The following is a 19,814-nucleotide window of genomic DNA, read 5'->3' on the forward strand; positions in this document are numbered from 1 at the left end:
TTGGCCTGTGGACTGTCCATAGAGACCCGGAACGAATGGGGCTCATTCCTCACTTGTCCTCGAGAACATCGTCATTGCTCATACACACTGCGTTCTGCTTCGGAGCTCAGCAGATCACCCACAGAAGTTAAGAGCAACATGAAATGGGGCAGGGAAAGCTGGAGGGACCTGGAACACTCTGAACAGGCAGTATAGCCATGACTCCATGTTTCACTAAGAGGCACAATGAATCATGTAATACTTCATTCCTAGACATGGGTGCTCCCCCAGAGTTTGCAGGGTGGAATCTGAGAGCCTTCAAACACTCTCAGTGCTGCTGAGTTTCAGGACATCCGCCCGACACGGTGAGCCGGCCACACTGATGACCGGGCAGCTGGCCGGCCTTCAGGCTCCGTAGCTTTTTTGAATTCACACAGAGAAGTGCCAAACAGGCACTTAATTAAGTGCCATAACTAACAGAAATGAACTGGCGGGACCGTCTAGGGCCAATCCTGTGCCTCCTGGAGGAATTATATCTCATCATCCAGGACAGAGTCTCTGGACGGCCTAAGACCAGGAAGGGAACCATGAGAACAGGGAGATAATTGGATCCAGGGCTCAATAGCTTCATCAGGAACACGATTACACAGGCTAATCCTCCAGACTCAGTGCGTCACGCAGCCATTAGTACACCTCATTAAAGGATCAACCCTCACATCCGGTTCTTGAGCATGGATGCAAAGTTAAGCCACAGACACGTTGGGCTGATTAAGGGAGGAGACTGGCCATATGTCAGGACTGCACCTTCCAACCAGCCCCACGCCACATGCATTTGGAGGCCAGACTGATGGAGAAAGTGACTGAAAGCAAAGAGGGTTTGGGTTTTTTTCTTTTCTTCTTCCATTATTGGTCGTTTCCTCAGCTCTAAATGCATGTTGAGAGGCAGCCTCCTAGCTTGCAAATCTACTTTGCCAGACTGCTTGGTGTGAAATGATTTTTTAGGCTTTGCAGCATGCATCACTCTAGTTTTCCTTCCACACACTCTCCATCTGAGTGTGGCAATACCACCTCCTTGTCACCTTGGAGGCGGCTACAGTCTCTCAACAGGAGGTGCAAAGCTCTGCCTGTAATTTCTTGCTGACAAACAGACGCCAAGTTCTGTCCTTGCCTCCTCGGGACAGCCAGCCAAAGGGGGTCATAGGGTGTTAGCTATTCTCAAACAGGGACCTTAGATCCCCCACTGGCTCTGAACCACACTGCACAGAGGAACCAGCCCCCAGAGGACTCCTGAATGGGGAGGAACCCTAGCCCCATGGTCCTCAGATTCCTCCATAGACCACACTGGCCAGGAAGGGGCCAGGACCCCAGCAGGAGGGGCCTGGCCCCTCCTCTAAAACTGAAGTTCATCACCAGTTCAGGCCCCTCCCCATGGTGTCTCACCAGGAGGGGTTTCATTTTCCCTTACTTAAGTGTTAGGATTAAGAAGGCCATGAAGCTGAATGGAGTGGACCGTGGCTTAAACTTGGCTAATATATGGCTCCTAATGCTAGCACCACACAAGAATCCTCAGACCCATCTTTCTTTCCTTTTTTCTTTTTAATGAGGTTACACTGACTAAATAATTTAATTAAATTTAGTAGGGCACTTTTCAGACAAACAACTCATACATTTTGGACAAGTCTAACATGCTTCAAAAGCCTATAAGATGAGTTAATTACACTTCTCAGATATTTGAATTTTTATGCCCAAGATAATATTTGTTTTGTGAACAAATATTTCATTACTTCTCCTGTTTCCCCTGTTCCCTAGCCTCTGAGCTTAGGAGGAGTGAATGTGGGGGCCAAGGTAAGGGGTCTATTAGGGTAACGGGCAGTGGGGCAGAAAAGGGGCAGAAGAGGGCATCCGCCATACTGAGGATACTGCCAGTTTGTCCCAGGACAAAATAAATATCCTCCCACAGGTCACAGAAGCAAACAAAACCAAAACCTCTTTCTCTCTGTCTCCCTTTCTTTCTCTCTCACAGACACATATTACAATACAGTGACAATGACTTACCTGTTCCTGAATTGCACATTTTCACAGAGGTAGACCCATGATAAACTTCACTCTCTGAACTGTCAAAGCTGTCATTTCATCAAGACTTAGATCATAACTGTCAATGACAGATACAAAATGGGCGTTAACACTCTGAATTGCTGGTGACTCTGAGAAGAGCCTCCAGACCTAGGGACCTGCTAGAAGGAGCATCTTTGTTTCATCTCTTTGTATCTCTTCTTAGATACTGTGTGCCAAAGAAGGCCCCCTGTGAATGTAACACAGGCTGTGTGTTCAAAACAGGGGGCGCAAAATGGGAGGCAGGAAGGATTTCCTGACAAGATGACCCTGAAACAAGATTCCAACATCTCTGCAGGAGGAAAGGACATTTTCATGGTCTGAGATGACTCAAGAGCAGCACTTGAGGAGATGGGGGAGAACGGGCTGACCTGTGTAGTACAAGGGGTGGACTATGGCGGCCATAAGGAGTGTTGCTTAGGGTTTCCTTTAAGAGGACCTGCAGCAGGGATCATCCTCCCCAAAGCCTCCAGCGGCCATACCTTGGAACTTACTGTGGTGTTCATACCAAGGCCACTTTTCTCTCCCACTGTTGCAGTTGGTGACAGAGCACACCCAGGCTCTAGAGTCAGGCCATTCCTGCCCAACAGTCAACTCTGGCCCAGGGAGCCCCTACCGACCCACGGAGACCCCCCCACGGCCCTGCACCCTCCTTCTCTCACGGCCAGGTGTCAGCCTGCCCACGCACATGCTGAAGGCTCGGCCCACCTCCTCCGGCTCCCTCCCCATGACCCTTCACAGATGTTGCCCCCTAAGTTGCTTGCATATCTAGTCCCACCTTGTGGTCTGCTTCTCAACAAACATGACTTTGCTTTGCTAAATAAATTACTCAAACTTAATTTATACAAAGTTATACTTTGTATAAATTATATTTATATTTTTAAATAAAGGTAATAAATACTCAAAGCTCATCACTCCCTAGTTATTTTATTATTATAAGCTCTTCAGGCAGAAGTACTGTAAGGATAATGAAGGACTTCCAATTCTGCCAAGATGTAATATCCCCATTCCTCCCAGATCCTCCTTCTACCAACTAATAAACCCTGGATATCACACAATAAACAGGCACAGGAAGACTCTGAAAGGTGCAAAAAAGAAGTCAGACTATCCGAGGGAACTCAGGACCTGAGGAATGACATGGCAGCAAATTCTCGCGGTTTCCTTATTACCTCCCATCTATGCCAGACGAGACACTGTAGAATCTTCCAACCCAGAATCTCCAGCAAGCACAGACAAAAAATCCTCCAAGAAAAGTTCTCCCTAGTTGAAGAGTGCCAAAAAGGCCTGGAGTTGCTGGGCAAACAATAGACCATCTTTGGGAGTGTAGGTGGGGAGCTGACCACCAAGCAAGTGGCAGCAAGGGCATGCAGTGTGATTCCAGGCATCAGTGGGGCCTCAGGAGGCTTTCCGCACAAGTGGGCGAATGGGGAGCTTGCAAAGATGTGGGCTCGGCTGCAGGTTTGCTTCAGCCTGACTCAATGGGAAGCCCTGGAGTATAAATGCACCTCGGAGTCGTGCACTCTATCAGTCCATCATGCCCAAGGAGCAAGCAGAACCTCCTGTGTTTCCCAGAGAGGGAACTGCCATGGGTCTAGGATGATTCCAAGGAGGGTCAGCTGTGAGCTGGTACCAGTCAACATGACAGCAGCCGAGAAGAGGGCCGGGCCTGCTCAAGTGATGGGGAGGGGTATTAACATCAACAGCTATAGCAGCTGACCAGATAAGTTAGAGACCCACAACAGCTACAAATTAAATAAGGGAAAGATAACAAAGAAAAGAAGGGAGAAAAGCAATCAGAGAACAGAAAAAGTGTAACCAATGAATCCAAATGCTGGCTCTTTGAAAACAACCATCACCGGAGATTACTGTTAAACATTGTTTTGGAGGAGTTAACCAATGTGAATAGGCAAGAGTAAGAAATTAGAAAAACCAAAATTGGAAAGAAATATGTCAAACTATCACTATGTACAGATTGTACTGATGACCCCCATGCTTGACCTCTCCTTGATCCCTGCCCTTTGACACTGCAGTTCACATAAAGAGGCAAAGTCTATTTCCCTACCTCTTGAATCTGGGCTTGGCCATATGACTTGCCTTGGCCATTAAGACATTGGAAGACTTGAGGGAAAAAAATAAAGGCTTGAAAAGGTCCCTGTGCATTCTCCTTCCTCTTGCTCCTCTACAACCCCATGGGAACATGACAGAGCTGATTTAAGAACATGCCCAGTCTAGTCTGCTGGGGGAGTAAAAAGTAAAGGACACGAGAAGAGCACAGTTATCTAAGCCAATGCCATCCTAAGCCAGCTGACCTCCAGGCAGCCCCAAACTATGTACAAGAGCCCAGTCGAGACCAGAAGAACCGACAAACTTATGATCAATACTAAAAGTTCAGTGCTTTGAACTATAGGTGTGGCATAAGAGCTAACAGAGCTCTTATATATAAATATGACTGTATCCCTGGATGCTGCCAAAACAACCAAATAGAAGTACTACACAATAAGACTTGGAGGCTACACAATTGAGAAAAGGCAACAGATTTCATATAGATACATAAAAAGTCAGAAAACACATGAGAGTAAAGATCTTCCTGGCAAAAGTACTAAAATAAAAGAAAAATATATGGAAGAATAAACTTTTAAAATGCACTGAATGTATACAAAGAAAACTTTAAAACACTCCTTAAGAGAAGACAAGTAATGATTCTATAGCATCTTACTACACTGATGGATAGGGATTGACATGGGGTTGGGGAGGACTTGATAATATGGTTGGATGTTGAAACCACAATATTACTCATGTGAAACCTTCATAAGATTTTATATCAATGTACAATGAGATATCACCTCACACCAGTAAGGATCACCACCATCCAAAAGACAAACAACAGCAAATGTTGGTGAGGATGGGGAGAAAGGGGAACCCTCCTACACTGCTGGTGGGAATGTAAATTAGTTCAACCATTGTGGAAAGCAGTATGGAGGTTCCTCAAAAAACTAAAAATAGAAATACCATTTGACCCAGGTATTCCACTCCAAGGAATTTACCCTAAGAATGCAGCAGCCCAGTTTGAAAAAGACATATGCACCCCTATGTTTATCGCAGCACTATTTACAGTAGCCAAGAAATGGAAGCAACCTAAGTGTCTGTCAGTAGATGATAGATAAAGAAATGTGGTACATATACACAATGGAATATTACTCAGCCATAAGAAGAAAACAAAACCTACCATTTGCAACAACATGGATGGAGCTAGAGGGTGTTATGCTCAGTGAAATAAGCCAGGCGGAGAAAGACAAGTACCAAATGATTGCACTCATCTGTGGAGTATAACAAGAAAAAACTGAAAGAACAAAAAAAAACAGCAGCCGACTCACAGAACCCAAGAATGGACTAACAGTTACCAAAGGGAAATGGACTGGGGAGGATGGGTGTTAAGGGAGGGATAATGGGGAAAGAAAAGGAGGCATTACTATTAGCAGACATAATGTAGGGGGGGTGGGCACGGGGAGGGCTGTACAACACAGAGAAGACAAGTAGTCACTCTATAGCATTTCATTACGCTGATGGACAGTGCCTGTAATGGGGTATGTGGGGGGGAAGTGGTGATTGGGGGGGTCTAGTAAACATAATGTTCCTCATGTAATTGTAGATTAATGATACCAAAATTAAAAAGAAATAAATAATAAATAAATAAATAACAGGGCACAAAAGTATGAATAATTGTCAGGAAAAAAGACAGTTCTTCAGTAAGAGACACTCAACTCCACTTATAAGAGAAATGCAAATTAAAACAATACTCTATCACCTTTGTAAAGACAAAGATAAAGTGTAACAGTTTGGACACGGGGGTAGGCAAACAAGACTTCTCTTAAACCTTTCCTCCACAGACAAATTTAGCAAAATACATCAGTTTTTTAAATTTATATTCCTTTTGCCCAGCAACTTTACTTTTAAGAAGTAATCTTATAATTCCACATATATGCAAAGTGCTATTTGTTCACGGATAGACTTTAAGGATAACAAAGTATTAGGGTCCAAAAAATGTCTATCGATGTGGGTCTTGGCAAATAAGTTACGGTGTGTACACATGATACAATACCAAGAAGCCATTTTAAAAAATGAGCTGTTCTATATGTACTTACATGCAAAAACTGACAAAATATAGAGCAAAATTCTAAAAAGTAAATGTGGTATGCTATCACTTGTACTTTAAAATAATTATATTCAGATACACACACACACACACACACACACACATGCTTGCCTACACACGGAGGGAATGGGTGAGAAGAAACCACTAAGTGTGAAGCTGCAGTGAGCGTTCTCCCCTACCTGCCTCTTCAGTAGTAGCTGGACAGTCTGTGTTAAAAGCCCTAAAAATCTTGCTTCAGCCCATGTAATTCCACTTCTAGTAATCCATCCTGAAGTACTGAAAAAGGTTTTTGTTCACATGTGTCCAAAGAATTATCTATAATCAAGAAAAATTGGAAACAAGTAGCATGTGTGTTGGCTGTGCCATTTAATACTCCTCAGTTCTGCTCTACAGAACAAAACAACCGGATGGATGGAACTTAGGACATGTCAAATACAGAGAGTAAACAAGCATGGAACTTGTAAGACATGTTAGTTATGAATGAAGCAGAACACATATGGTCTAAACATAGATAGGAAGGGATCAAAGAACCAAGTGGTCACCTAGTACTCATGAGCACCCAAAATTGGCCACCCACTGCTGGTACCCATTCTGGATCAAAGTGTCCGCTTTAGACAGGGGAAGACAGGCACTTGATACCCAAGATGGGCTTTGACAAGAGACCTATGGCCAGGCATGCTTGCCCCTGAACTTCTCCAACAGAGCGTGTGTGTATGGGCTCCAGGCCCCTTCCAACTCCCGAGTCCCGATGCCCATTCTCAGAGCTGGTCCTCATGACCACATCATCAGCTGGGAATGGTGTGGAGGCAGAGAGAAAGAGACAGGCTATGTGAATGCTGCCCAAGCCAGGATCCAAATACTATAGTCTAATATATTCACCTACTCTGTCTTCTCTCCCTTGCTTCTTAGGGTGTTTGGATCATTTATTAAGTCAATTTAAGCAGCCTAATTTGGTCTGTGGGTCTGTTTATGTCTTCTAGGACAGTATCTTTGGAGGCCACAATACCATCAAGATAACGTCCTACCACCACAGGTAAAGGAAATGATTAGGTAAATTCTCCTATATCCACATAACAAATTATTTAAACTACATTTACACAGTTTGAAATAACATAAACATTGTTAATATTAATTGAAAAACAAAATATAAATATGAACAGAATGTAATTAAAAATATCCAAATTTTATTGAAGGGAAAGGTTTCTTTATAGATCTATGTATATACTTGCACTAAAATATTACCACATTATCTGCAAGGTAATTATATACACAGGACCTTTAAATTTTTTTGTATTTTTCATATATGTTACTTTTGTAATCTGGAAAAATCATGAAGTCTTAAATATGCAGAGAAGTTCAAGATTCAAGATGGCAGCGTGAGGTGAGATGGAGAACTCCTCCCAAAACCACAAATAGCATGAAAATGTAGTTAATTCATGCAACTAACCCTAAAACAGCAACAGGAAAGAAGGTTGCACCAGACTGCACGCAGACCTCACGAACAGAACAGACCTCACCAAACAGGGAAACCAACGAAGGCCTTGATCCAGCGGGACAGGAGCCCTCTCCCCGCCCCAGCTCACCCGCGGGAGGAGGAGAATCAGGGAGGGGTAGGGGGTGGAGGCCTGGGACTGCCGAACACCCGGCCCCAGCGCTCTGCTTTGTGAGCAGAAACCTACCTTGTGTGGGTCTCCAGAGGATGGGCAGCTCAGACAGGTAGAGTGCTTAACAGACTTGACATTCCTGCCATTAGGGAAGGATGGGATCCACACCCGGCTGCTCTGGGTCACGGGAAAGGCAGGCGGTCTGAGAGGCTTCCTTGCAGCCAGAGGCCTGCCGAAGGGGCGGGGTTCACGCGGGGCTTGCTGCACAGGGGGAGGGGAGAGCTGGACGAGCTTGTCTGCGCCTGCTGCCCAGCAGGTTGGGAACTTTGGGGAGCTTCAGCCGCTCCATCCCCCGGGCTGCCTGCTCAGCTCTGAGGCCCCCCACTGTGACACGCAGCCTGCTGCGCCTCCGTCCGGAAACCCGCAGTCACTGTGCTGGCGGCAGGCCAGCCAGAGGGAGGCCCCGCCCACCACAGCTAGAGACTGAGCACAGAGGCTTACACCTGTGTGCTCGGCCCACTGGCTCTGACACCGAGATAGGCAGCACAGACAGAATCGGCAAACAGATCTCTCCTCCCCCCAGGCACCAGCTCCGCTCCCCTACGGCCCCCAACCTCATTCTATGGGCTGAGCAGCTCCAAAGACTGGAACTTCTGGGCACTAGTGGGCACCTCACAGAAATATGAAATGTCAAAAGAACATGGTTCACACCAAAATCTCACAAACCCCAGAAAAAGGCCCAAATGAAACTGAACTCACCAATCTGCCTGAAAGAGAGTTCAAAATAAAAAACACATATGCACCCTTATGTTTATAGCAGCACTATCTACAATAGCCCAGAAATGAAAAGCAACCTAAGTGTCCATCAGTAGACAAATGGATAAAGATGATGTGGTACATATACACCATGGAATATTATTCAACCATAAGAAAACAAATCCTACCATTTGCAACAACACGGATGGAGCTAGAGGATATTATGCTCAGTGAATTAAGCCAGGCAGAGAAAGACAAGTATCAACTGATTTCACTCATGTGGAGTATAAGAACAAAGAAAAACTGAAGGAACAAAACAGCAGCAGAATCACAGAACCCAAGAATGGACTAACAGTTACCAAAGGTAAAGGGACTGGGGAGGATAGTGGGATGGGAGGGATAAGGGGGAAAAATGGGGCATTACTATTAGCACACATAATGTAGGGGCGTGGGGGCACGGGGAAGACAGTATATACAGAGAAGACAAGTAATGAGTCTATAGCATCTTACTACGCTGATGGACAGTGACTGTAATGGTGTATGTGGTGGGGACTTGATAATAGGGGGAATCTAGTCACCATAATGTTTTTCAAGTAATTGTACATTAATGATATCAAAATAAAAATAAATAAAAATTTTAAAAAATGTGAATCTTTAAGTTGGCTTCTGTCTCTTTAAGAAAAGAGAACTCTCAAGCCCTGAGTTCCAATTTCGAGGAGGGGGCCTCGAGCCAGTTCAGTTGACTTTCAGTTGTGGAAGCTGGATGTTGCAGGAACTCCTCTCTGAGAGCAGCTTGTAAACAGGAAGCTTTCAAAGTTGGCTAATTGATTACTTAAGGATCAAGCACCATAGCTTGTGGAGGTTTGTTTCCCTTGTCTTAGTTTGTTACTTTGTATGGACACTTTTCAGTTAACCCAGCAACACTAATTATGGTGATGAAACATTTTGTGAAACAGTTGAATGAAATTTAAGTAAGTTCAGAAACAACATGCCTTCAACTCTCAAATTTGACAAGTCCATTCAAATTGGACAACAGTCAGATGCCATCTGTCAGTTTCTTCCCTCTTCTTTCATTAAGCTTCCCTCTTCTTTCAAAAAGTTTTGACACTTTTCAAAGACTGCTGGTCATTTCTAGTTACTAAGGAGGAATTTCATGCCTCATCAAGATGCCTGTAAAAGTCATACTAGCATGCTTTTGATTTGTATAGTGATCGTTACTAACAAAGTTGGGTCCTATTGGAAAAAAGAAAGTATATTCCGTTCTCATTTTTAATACCTTTAAGAAATTCTTGTACTTGGATTTCAAGTGAGTGGTAAATGATTGCTTTCTAAAAAACTCAAACCATTCAGAAACCTGTAATGCAAAAGATGAAAGCTCTCAACCCAGTGCTGTCAATTTCTACCCTATAATTTCAATCCCAAAGCAAGGGTATGTTTTGTTCATTCCCATCGTATATAAACATAAGTTGTTTTACAAAAAAGAATCCTATTATAACATTTATTTGCAATATTCTTTTAAAAATTATCTGTACTTTCTATCAGTTGGTACAGAATCTACCTCGTGTAAAAAGCATCTTTTAGCAGTTTTAGAGTATATGGTAATTTTATCTCTCTTGTAAAAATCAAAGATTGATTAAAAAAAGGAAAAAAACACCTGAGTTCAAATTTTCCCTTTCACTTCTGTCCTGCTCAGTTCTCCATAAAACTTGTAGTTATTGTTTCAAATTAATATTTCTTATTTTGAAAGTTCCAGTGAACTAAATGATGAGAAAATAAATGCAAACAATATGAATTTGAATTAATGTTTAGGTTTCTGTATTCAGACTATCTGAAAAAATAACAGTGTTTTAAAATGTTTTTAAAGGCCTGACATGTCCATGGTGGTGGTATTTATTTATCTTTTATATTTTTTAAAAAACTATGGCTTTTTATTGGTAAAAGAGCCAGTTTGGAGTTACTGCTTTTTTGGAACTTGAATTCTAGTAAAGAGACTTGTATAATATACAATAAATAGGCTAATGAAATAATTTCACTCACTGGAAAGTCAAGTACCTGCCAAAAATATGTGATCTGAGAGATGGCGAAAACTTGGTCCTTTACATGGAGTGTGTGTTAAGTCCATGTCCTCTGAGAAACATGCCACAACAGTATTAAATGTGCCAAGGTGGTTTTTTTTCGTTTGTTGGTAAAATACACATAATTTAAAATACACTATTTTAACCATTTTTAAGTGCAGAGTTTGTCATTAAGTACATTCACCTCGTTGTGCAACCATACCATACCATACAACCCTGCCTTTCTAAGTGTACAATTCAGAACAACCATCACTGCACTCAGTTTTAAAACACTATCAGTTCACCAAAAATAAACTCTACACATTTTGGCTAACACAGCTCAATCCAGATACCCCTGGAGCCAAAGTCCAAGCCCCCATACTCATCGGCCACAGAAGCCAAGCACCCGCAGCAGGGCCTCCACTGTGATGCAGTGTTTCAGGCCGAATCCAGCAGAGGTTGTGGACCTCACTGCTGACGATGATGAAGATGGTAAGCTGGAGTAGCAGCAGTGCACAGCTATGAGGAGAATTTGATAAAATGAAGTATCTTCAAATGTTAGATACTCCTACTCTTGCTTACTGGTAGTATATTATTAGACTACAGGGAAGTTGTCAAATATCCTAATCTTATTTTTTAATTGATGCCATAAATTTATATATAAACTGAGGTTTGCAAATTGTGCCTACAATGCTTTCTGGTTATTGCTTCATTACTTGGCCGTTATCTTCTTGGACAAAAAATATTTTGACAAGTGGTAGTTTAATCGATCCTCATACTTTCCTGTTAATTTAGTTTGTAATATTATTGTCGTACTTTAACTTTGCTATGAAGAACTGAATTGGCATTTTTTAAGTACACACAACAGAAAGCCAGTATGACTGACTTAAATGGTTAATACTGTTTATTTGAAATAACTAATTAATTTTTTTCTTTTAAAGTTATCATTGATACACACTCTTCTGAAGGTTTCACAAGAAAAACAATGTGGTTATTACATTCGCCCTTATTATCGCGTCCCCCCCATACCCCATTGCAGTCACTGTCATCAGTGTGGTAAGATGCCAGAGTCCCTATTTGTCTTCTCTGAGCAGCACTGTCTTCCCCGTGACCCCATACACACCATGTGCACTAATCATGATACCCCTCAATCCCCTTCTCCCTCCCTTCCCTCCCGCCCTCCCACACCCCTCCCCTTTGATAACCACTAGTCCCTTCTTGGAGTCCCTGAATCTGCTATTTTGTTCCTTCAGTTTTGCTTCATTGTTGTACTCCAGAAATGAGGGAAATCATTTGCTTTGTCTTTCTCTGGCTGACTTATTTCACTGAGCATAATGCCCTCTACCTCCATCCATGTTGTTGCAAATGGTAGGATTGATTTGTTACTTATGGCTGAGTAGTATTTCATTGTGTATATGTACCACATCTTCTGTATCCATTCATCTACGGATGGACACTTAGGTTGTTTCCATATCTTGGCTATTATAAATAGTGCTGCAATAAACATAGGGGTGCATATGTCTGAGAGGTTGTTTTCTTTGGGTAAATTCCATTGTGTGTATATACCATATTTTAAAAAATCATTTATCCATTGAAGGGTATTTGGGTTGCTTTGATCTCTTGGCCAAGAGCATGGGTATAGAAATATCTCTTTAAGACAAAAAAAAATGTGAATTTTAAAGTAGAAAGTTATACCTCAGAAAAGCTATGTAAAAAAAAAAGAATCACCCTGACACATCCTATATCAAAGGAGATGAATAGATGGCTTCAAAATGTAATCTAAAACATGTAAGAATATTTAAGGGAGGTACCAAAACCTAATGAGGGAAAAGAAAGGGTTTTTCAGTAAGTCATTTGGTGATAGCCAGTTAGCCATGGAGGGACAAGACTGCATTCTGTTTATAATCTTATCTGATACCATAAAACAGAAATTAGTTCTAGATAAAGTAAATAATTAAGGAAACATACTGAACCAAACACAGTATGTATCCGTCGTCCAAATAAGGAAGCACTTCACAAACTTGCAATAATTTGGAAAAGAACACATACCCCAGATATTACAGATTTCATAGCATAAAACTGAAAAGCTGTTGTGTATTTCTTAGAAGAATTACATATCATTTTGTTAAAAATAACTTTGGAAAAAATACAGAACAAATGTACCCTATTTTAGAACTAAAGGGTTAATATCTTAAAGAATATGAACACATAAGATCTTAACACCTTTAGAAATTGCAGGATTGATATCACTATATAGGATCATACAAATTCTTATGGAAACTATTAAATTTATAAACAAAAATCATACAAGAGGAAATATGTGAAGATGTACAGATTAAGAGAGTAAGTATTGCTTTCACTATGTGCATTGAGCTGTTTTTTAGAAATTTTCATTTAGACAGATAGAGGAATAACGAATTTCATAGTCCTCAAAGGAAAACATTTTGTCTATCAATTAGTTGACAAGCAGACGCCCTTTACAAGTTTTTTCCTTTTGTTTCTAGCACATATCGATGAAATCGAGGAAGCTTCCTCCACTGACCAGGACACTGCCTATGCAGAAATTGTTGTTACCTTGACGGACAGTGACTATGCAGAGACTGATGTCACCTTGAGTGACAGTGAAGTGGAGACTGTGACAGACGGAGAAAGCCATCAGTAAGATTGAAAGAATTTAACATTTGAAGTTTTAAATGGAAACTTAAACATCTTTATGCTGCAGTTATTTCCATTCTTTTCTTTTCTTTTCTTTTCTTGAGATCTAGTTTGTGTATGTACATACCAGATGAGCGATTTTAGTGGTTTTCAAACCAGGTTACTGTATACTCCCCTGGAAAGATCATACAATAAAGATACATTGTTGCCTGGATTGTATCTCCCACCAGCTGTGCCAGAATCTTAGGGGTGACTATTTTTAAAAATAGTGTACAGTCACAGTTAAGACTCTTTGCTCTAGGTAAATGGTAATTTTACTTAATGTTTTACAAAATTCAGTTTGCTTTCTGATTAAGGGAATTCATGAGCTCCTAAATGGTAATTTTACTTAATGTTTTACAAAATTCAGTTTGCTTTCTGATTAAGGGAATTCATGAGCTCCTTTGAAGTTTAGATGTTCATAATGCATGAATATTGGGTATGGGCTAAAATTAAATGTGAAGAAAACTTTAAAGGAGTATTGATGCTGAAGTATTACTTTTTGTTCTGATTTGTTTCATCCCAAGATCGCAGTGCTACCAGGGAAGTCTGTGCTATTATGTTAGGGCAGCATAGCATGAAACATTCTTTTGACCCTCACTCAGTAATTTCATCTAACCCCTGTGCCAAGAGATGAATGAAAACCCTCATTTGCTTTGATAAATAAATGGAAATGACATTGTCCTTTGGGAATCATTTTGACACCCCTTTCAAGAAACTATACTAAACTAAACCCTAACACTGCATTCATCTTGTGCTTTAGATGAGTACAGGTATTGGTTAGAGTCCCTCTGTTCCATTTGTCCCTCTTCCATTTGATTCATCATACTAAGCTCTGGATTAATCTCAATTTTTGTGTTGGAATGAATTTAGAAATGCATTTGCTGATGATGTTTTAATGTGTGTTGTTATAGATTAAAGAAACAGACATTCTAATTTTGGAATATGTCAAAACACACCTAGAGTGTGTGCTTCTCCACTTGCCACTGTCCCATTGAAGTGCTGCTTCTCATGGCCTGGAAGAGAGCGCTCTAGAATATATCCCTGGTTTAAGTTTTAAAGGACTTTCACGGACTGAGAAAAACTGATACTCCCCAGTTTGTGCCCCATTATCCTGTGACTTTGCATAGTGCTTGGTACAACAGTGACTCAGTTTTTATGAGCTACAAGGACTGCTGAAATTAACGATCTCCTTTTCTTTGTGGAACTGGATACCTTTCTTGCCACAGAGCTGCTGAGTATTTAAGCAGATACATTTACCATAGTAAATGGGTAGGGCTCTTGACCCGTGTTTTTCCTTATTGTTACTGGGGGTACTAACTTTGTCACTGTTTAGCTGGCCCCTAGACAGACTGCATCTGCATTTCAGATTCTTTGATGTCAGGACTTGACAGATGTCACTAAATTGGAGTTAGGACATCCTATGAAGCTTTCAGAAAAGCACTACAAAATGGACCTGGAACTTTTGGCAGCTATTAACAGCTTTCCATGAATGACAGGCTTCTCATCACAGACTCTTGGTTTGTCTCTCAAGGATTTTACACGGTGACCTCTGTCCTCCTTCAAAGCCACTGTGATCCTGAGACATTTGTTTACTCTCATGCCTCAGCCTGTACTGTCCTTGCTGGGATGAGCTGTCCTTTCTTTACTGTCTCAGGAATTAATCTTTTTTACTCCTGATACTCGAGAATTTCACTTTAGAGTTTGAACTTCTTTATAAACTCTTAGGCTTTGCACTTGCTGAGGCCATGTACAGACCAGTTTGAACGCTGGGGTTCTTTCCTGAGTGGTCGAGCTTGTGCCCCCCATGACGGCATGTCAGCGGGTCTGGCTCACCCTTTCCACACAAGCTGACGATAAACTCACAGTCAGTTTCACATTCAGTTTGGATAAGAGAGAAAAAGACATTTTCATAAGCCCCACCTTTCTAAAACACTCATTTTTCTCAGGGTGCTTTAGGACTGACTGTGTATTCTACATGCTATTCCTCTGTACCCTCAGTCTAGATCATTACAGACAATCCCTTAAAATTTTAAAAAAAAGGAAACATACAGTAAGTAACAATACAATACAATGCCATGCACATCATAAAAAGATGATAAAAAATGTTCAGCGCAAACAAGTGATGTTTTGTTATGGCTCCCAAACTGGTCAACGAGCTGCAGCTCTCCTCGCCTCTGCTGATCCCAGGAAATTTCTCTGTGCCTTCAATCTCTTTCAGGGCAGCACCAGAAACATAGCTTGGTTTAAAACTCCCAAAGCTGTGTTTCACAAATTCAATCTGGACTAAATATACAAGATCATGCAGATGTTATTAAATGTTTAGGGTGTTGATAGTTTTGTGATTACAAGGGTGGTGCATAATTTCAGGTACTAACATAAAATGTGAACATTTGATTATAACCCCAGATGTATACTCAAAATAACCATTGAAAAGACAGCAGCATTCTTGAACCAGAATCCTGTATTTTACAGCAGTGATTGGTCTGGCATATCATTTCTCATATCCTGAGGTCAGCTGATTGGAGAACATTTGCTGAACATTTCATTCAGCATGTTTATTGAGTGCTGGGCATTGTGCTAGTCATAATTTTGAATTCTGTTACATTATTTCTATGGAGATACCTTGCACGAAGGACTTTACAGTGTATTTTGAAAGAAAGGCTTATGAATTCTTGGGTAACTAAAATTTTTGTTCTTTTTTATATTTACTAATTTAATACTGATGTCATTTAAGGACTCCTTCAATGCTTGGACACTCCAGATACCCCTGGAGCCAAAGTCCAAGCCTCCATACTCATGGGCCACAGGAGCCAAGCACCCGCAGCAGGGCCTCCACTGTGATGCAGTGTTTCAGGCCGAATCCAGCAGAGGTTGTGGACCTCACTGCTGACGATGATGAAGATGGTAAGCTGGAGTAGCAGCAGTGCACAGCTATGAGGAGAATTTGATAAAATGAAGTATCTTCAAATGTTAGATACTCCTACTCTTGCTTACTGGTAGTATATTATTAGACTACAGGGAAGTTGTCAAATATCCTAATCTTATTTTTTAATTGATGCCATAAATTTATATATAAACTGAGGTTTGCAAATTGTGCCTACAATGCTTTCTGGTTATTGCTTCATTACTTGGCCGTTATCTTCTTGGACAAAAAATATTTTGACAAGTGGTAGTTTAATCGATCCTCATACTTTCCTGTTAATTTAGTTTGTAATATTATTGTCGTACTTTGACTTTGCTGTGAAGAACTGAAATGGCACTTTTTAAGAACAGACAACAGAAAGCCAGTATGACTGACTTAAATGGTTGATACTGTTTATTTAAAATAACTAATTAATTTTTTTCTTTTAAAGTTATCATTGATATACACTCTTATGAAGGTTTCACAAGAAAAGCAATGTAGTTATTACATTCGCCCTTATTATCAAGTTCCCCCCATACCCCACTGCAGTCACTGTCATCAGTGTGGTAAGATGCCACAGAGTCCCTACTTGTCTTCTCTGAGCTGCACTGTCTTCCCCGTGACCCCATACATACCATGTGCACCAGTCCTGATACCCTGCCATCGCCTTCTCCCTCCCTCTCCACGTGCCCTCCCCAACCACTCCCTTTTGGTTACCGCTAGTCCCTTCTTGGAGTAAGGAAGCAGAACTGAAGGAACAAAATAGCAACAAACTAATTTACTTTTAAAAGTTGCTACCCTTTAGTGTAATATTGCTCTTCCCTTCTGTGCTGCTCAGCTTTAGCGTTTTGTTTTGGCTGAGAACTGCACTCCAGTAACTGAGGAAACAAACTAGAATTGGAAACAGGGGAGGGAACGCGGTAGCACGTATGACTACATGAATACATCTGTAAGTTTCCCCACATATTGAGAATTATCTTCAGAAATTATCAGTTACATCTTAGAAGGAAATGGTCAGTCATGATTTTCTTAAAGGGTGAAGGCACGTCATATATAAATTTGTTAGCTTTGGGAGTTAGGTATAAATTGGAGAAAGGATCCATTAGGGAGGGAGTAAGCGTCAGAGGCCGTGTGCACTCGGCTCCCACGGACGCTCTGCAGTCTGGGTAATCATGACTCTCAGAGCACCAGGGCTCTGGGATTCTGTGTATGGAAACATCGTTTATTTTTACCATGTGCATTTCATTCAACAGTGTCTTGCTTTTTATTCTGAAGCACCACAAATTATCTGTAAAACAGTGGTTAATATAATAGGGATTGATTTAAGATTGCTCAGAGTTAATTACATATATGACAACTGTTTTGGAAACTTCTTGTGTGTTTTCCCATGCGACACCTACCAGCCAGTAAGTAGGGAAGGTGACAGAATAGCCTTCTAACCCACTGGAATTAGTTCAGGCAGAATACTTTTACTAGGTTAAAAGAATGCCAGGGATAAGTAGATGCCCCCTTCTCCCCACTGATTTCTCTCAGTGGAAAGCTTCTAACCTATTAAAAATAAATCCAAAGCTTTAGTGTCTGAGTCCCCTGCTGCCTCACTAGGCAGCCATTTAGTCTCCTGGAGGCATCTGCAATGTCTGCAGTCATTTTCAGATCTCACTTTTGGGGTAGAGGGCTGCCATCACCTAAGAGCTAGAGGCCAGGGATGCTATGAATCACCCCACAATCCACAGGACAGCCCACCCTGTATCCCCACTTCCTTCCCCTACACAGAATTATACAGCCAAAAGTGTAAATACTGCCAAGGTTGAGAAACTGAGATAAGCCATTTGCAAATAAACAGAGGTTCCTCCCTGCCCTTTTTACAGGTAGCAAATATGGTTAAGCATCCAGAGTAGTTTCCCATATAGGACAATAGGTACTGTTTGCATTTCAGAAATCAGCCTACCACTCTGCACTGTATAGAAAAGATTGTATTCTCGATCTGTAACACATTAAGATAATCCCTTCTTTTTGAGCCAAATTGTTGTGACTATGCTTTGGACAGATTTATTTCTATTATTCTCAATTTTTAAACAGCCACTTTATAATCAGAGTCTAAAATATAGCTCATTCATAAGTTAACGTCTGCCTCAAATTTACTTCCTACTATAGAACTTTTTTACTTTTATTATAAAACACTGATGGAATCAATATTTGCATTTTTTATGAAAATAAACAAAAAGCCGTGTAAAAAAGTGAGAGAGTGCTTAGGTAACTTATCCATGACCATACTGTCAGTGGTGAAATTAAAACTGCTCTTCAAGCAGTCTGACTCTAGAATCCATACTGTACCAAAGAAAGGACAGTTTCTAACCCTGTTACAGCCTGTGACAATGTATATGAACACAGCAAATGCACTTTTTCTTTCCTTTTCCTCTTTTCTGCTTGGTAGTAGATCACAAAACTTCCATAGTGGTTACTCAAAAAACTATTTTAATAACCTGAGTTATTGTAATATGCACGTGTTGGATTTTTAAAATGCAGTAATCACATTTTAGTAACGTCATTTTAATGTTGCAGTTTAGCTTTATGAAAGCTTTTTGTGAAACTATATATTCTGCTTATTAGAGTTAATAGTTTTAAAGTTGGTTTTAATTACATTAAAATGTTAGCTTTGATTAAAATATAGTCCATTACCTAATTTGTTTTGAAATGCTAAATAACTATTTTACATTCTGCAGAACCTACTGTAGTACCGCTCACTAGTTCAAGAATGGAATCTCCAACCACAGGCCCTTGGATTCACAACTACTCAGATTCATCTGCCTCTGAGCAGGCCTCTGACAGTGAATCAACTGACGATAGCAGCGAATGGTCAGAGATGTCAGCTCCTCCTACAAGCAATAGAATGACTGGGACTTATACAGGAGGTACGTTTAAAAATACGGGTTGGGGAGAAGGAATTTTTCATTACTTTTGTTAGAAAAAGTATTGTTATAAGGATTTTAGCTATGTTAGCAAAAGTGTAATCTTAGAGTGAACATAGTATGTGAGCAAAGTCGTCTCTATTAGACTAAGATTTCATATTGGAGGTGCCGTATGTTACTGAAGTATCATAGCACAACTGAAAGAGATTGGGGGCTGTCACCAAAAATATCAGCAGCAACAAAAGAAAACATAGCTAAATTGGACTTCACCAAAATCTAAAACTTTAAAACTTCTGTACATCAAAAGACATTATTGAGAAAGTGAAAAGACGGCCTACAGAATGGGAGAAAATCATGTGAAAATCATTTATTTGATAAGGGTCAAGTATCCAGAATATATAAAGAACTTGCACAAATCAACAGTAAAAAGAGAACCCAGTTTAAAAATGGGCAAAGGACTTGCACAGATATTTTTCCAAAGAAGATATGCAAATAATGGGAAGCACATGAAAACAACCTCATTAATTACGAGGGAAATACAAATGAAAACCACTTTACACCCATCATAATTAGAAACAAAAAAACAAAACACTGGAAATAGTAAATGACCAGTGTTGACAAGAATGTGGAGAACCTGGAACCCTTATG

At 40.7% G+C, this 19,814-nt stretch overlaps 1 long non-coding RNA gene across 1 annotated transcript; it reads left to right on the forward strand.

Moving 5' to 3' along the window:
• Positions 1 to 13,136: 13,136 nt before the first annotated feature.
• On the forward strand, positions 13,137 to 17,330 carry LOC130679183 (uncharacterized). Its single transcript, XR_008992248.1, has 3 exons — positions 13,137 to 13,316; positions 16,090 to 16,259; positions 17,096 to 17,330. It is a non-coding gene; the product is annotated as an uncharacterized LOC130679183 (long non-coding RNA).
• Positions 17,331 to 19,814: the final 2,484 nt, after the last annotated feature.

The sequence above is a fragment of the Manis pentadactyla genome, chromosome 10 (assembly GCF_030020395.1).
Source record: "Manis pentadactyla isolate mManPen7 chromosome 10, mManPen7.hap1, whole genome shotgun sequence".
Classification (NCBI taxonomy): Eukaryota; Metazoa; Chordata; class Mammalia; order Pholidota; family Manidae; genus Manis; species Manis pentadactyla.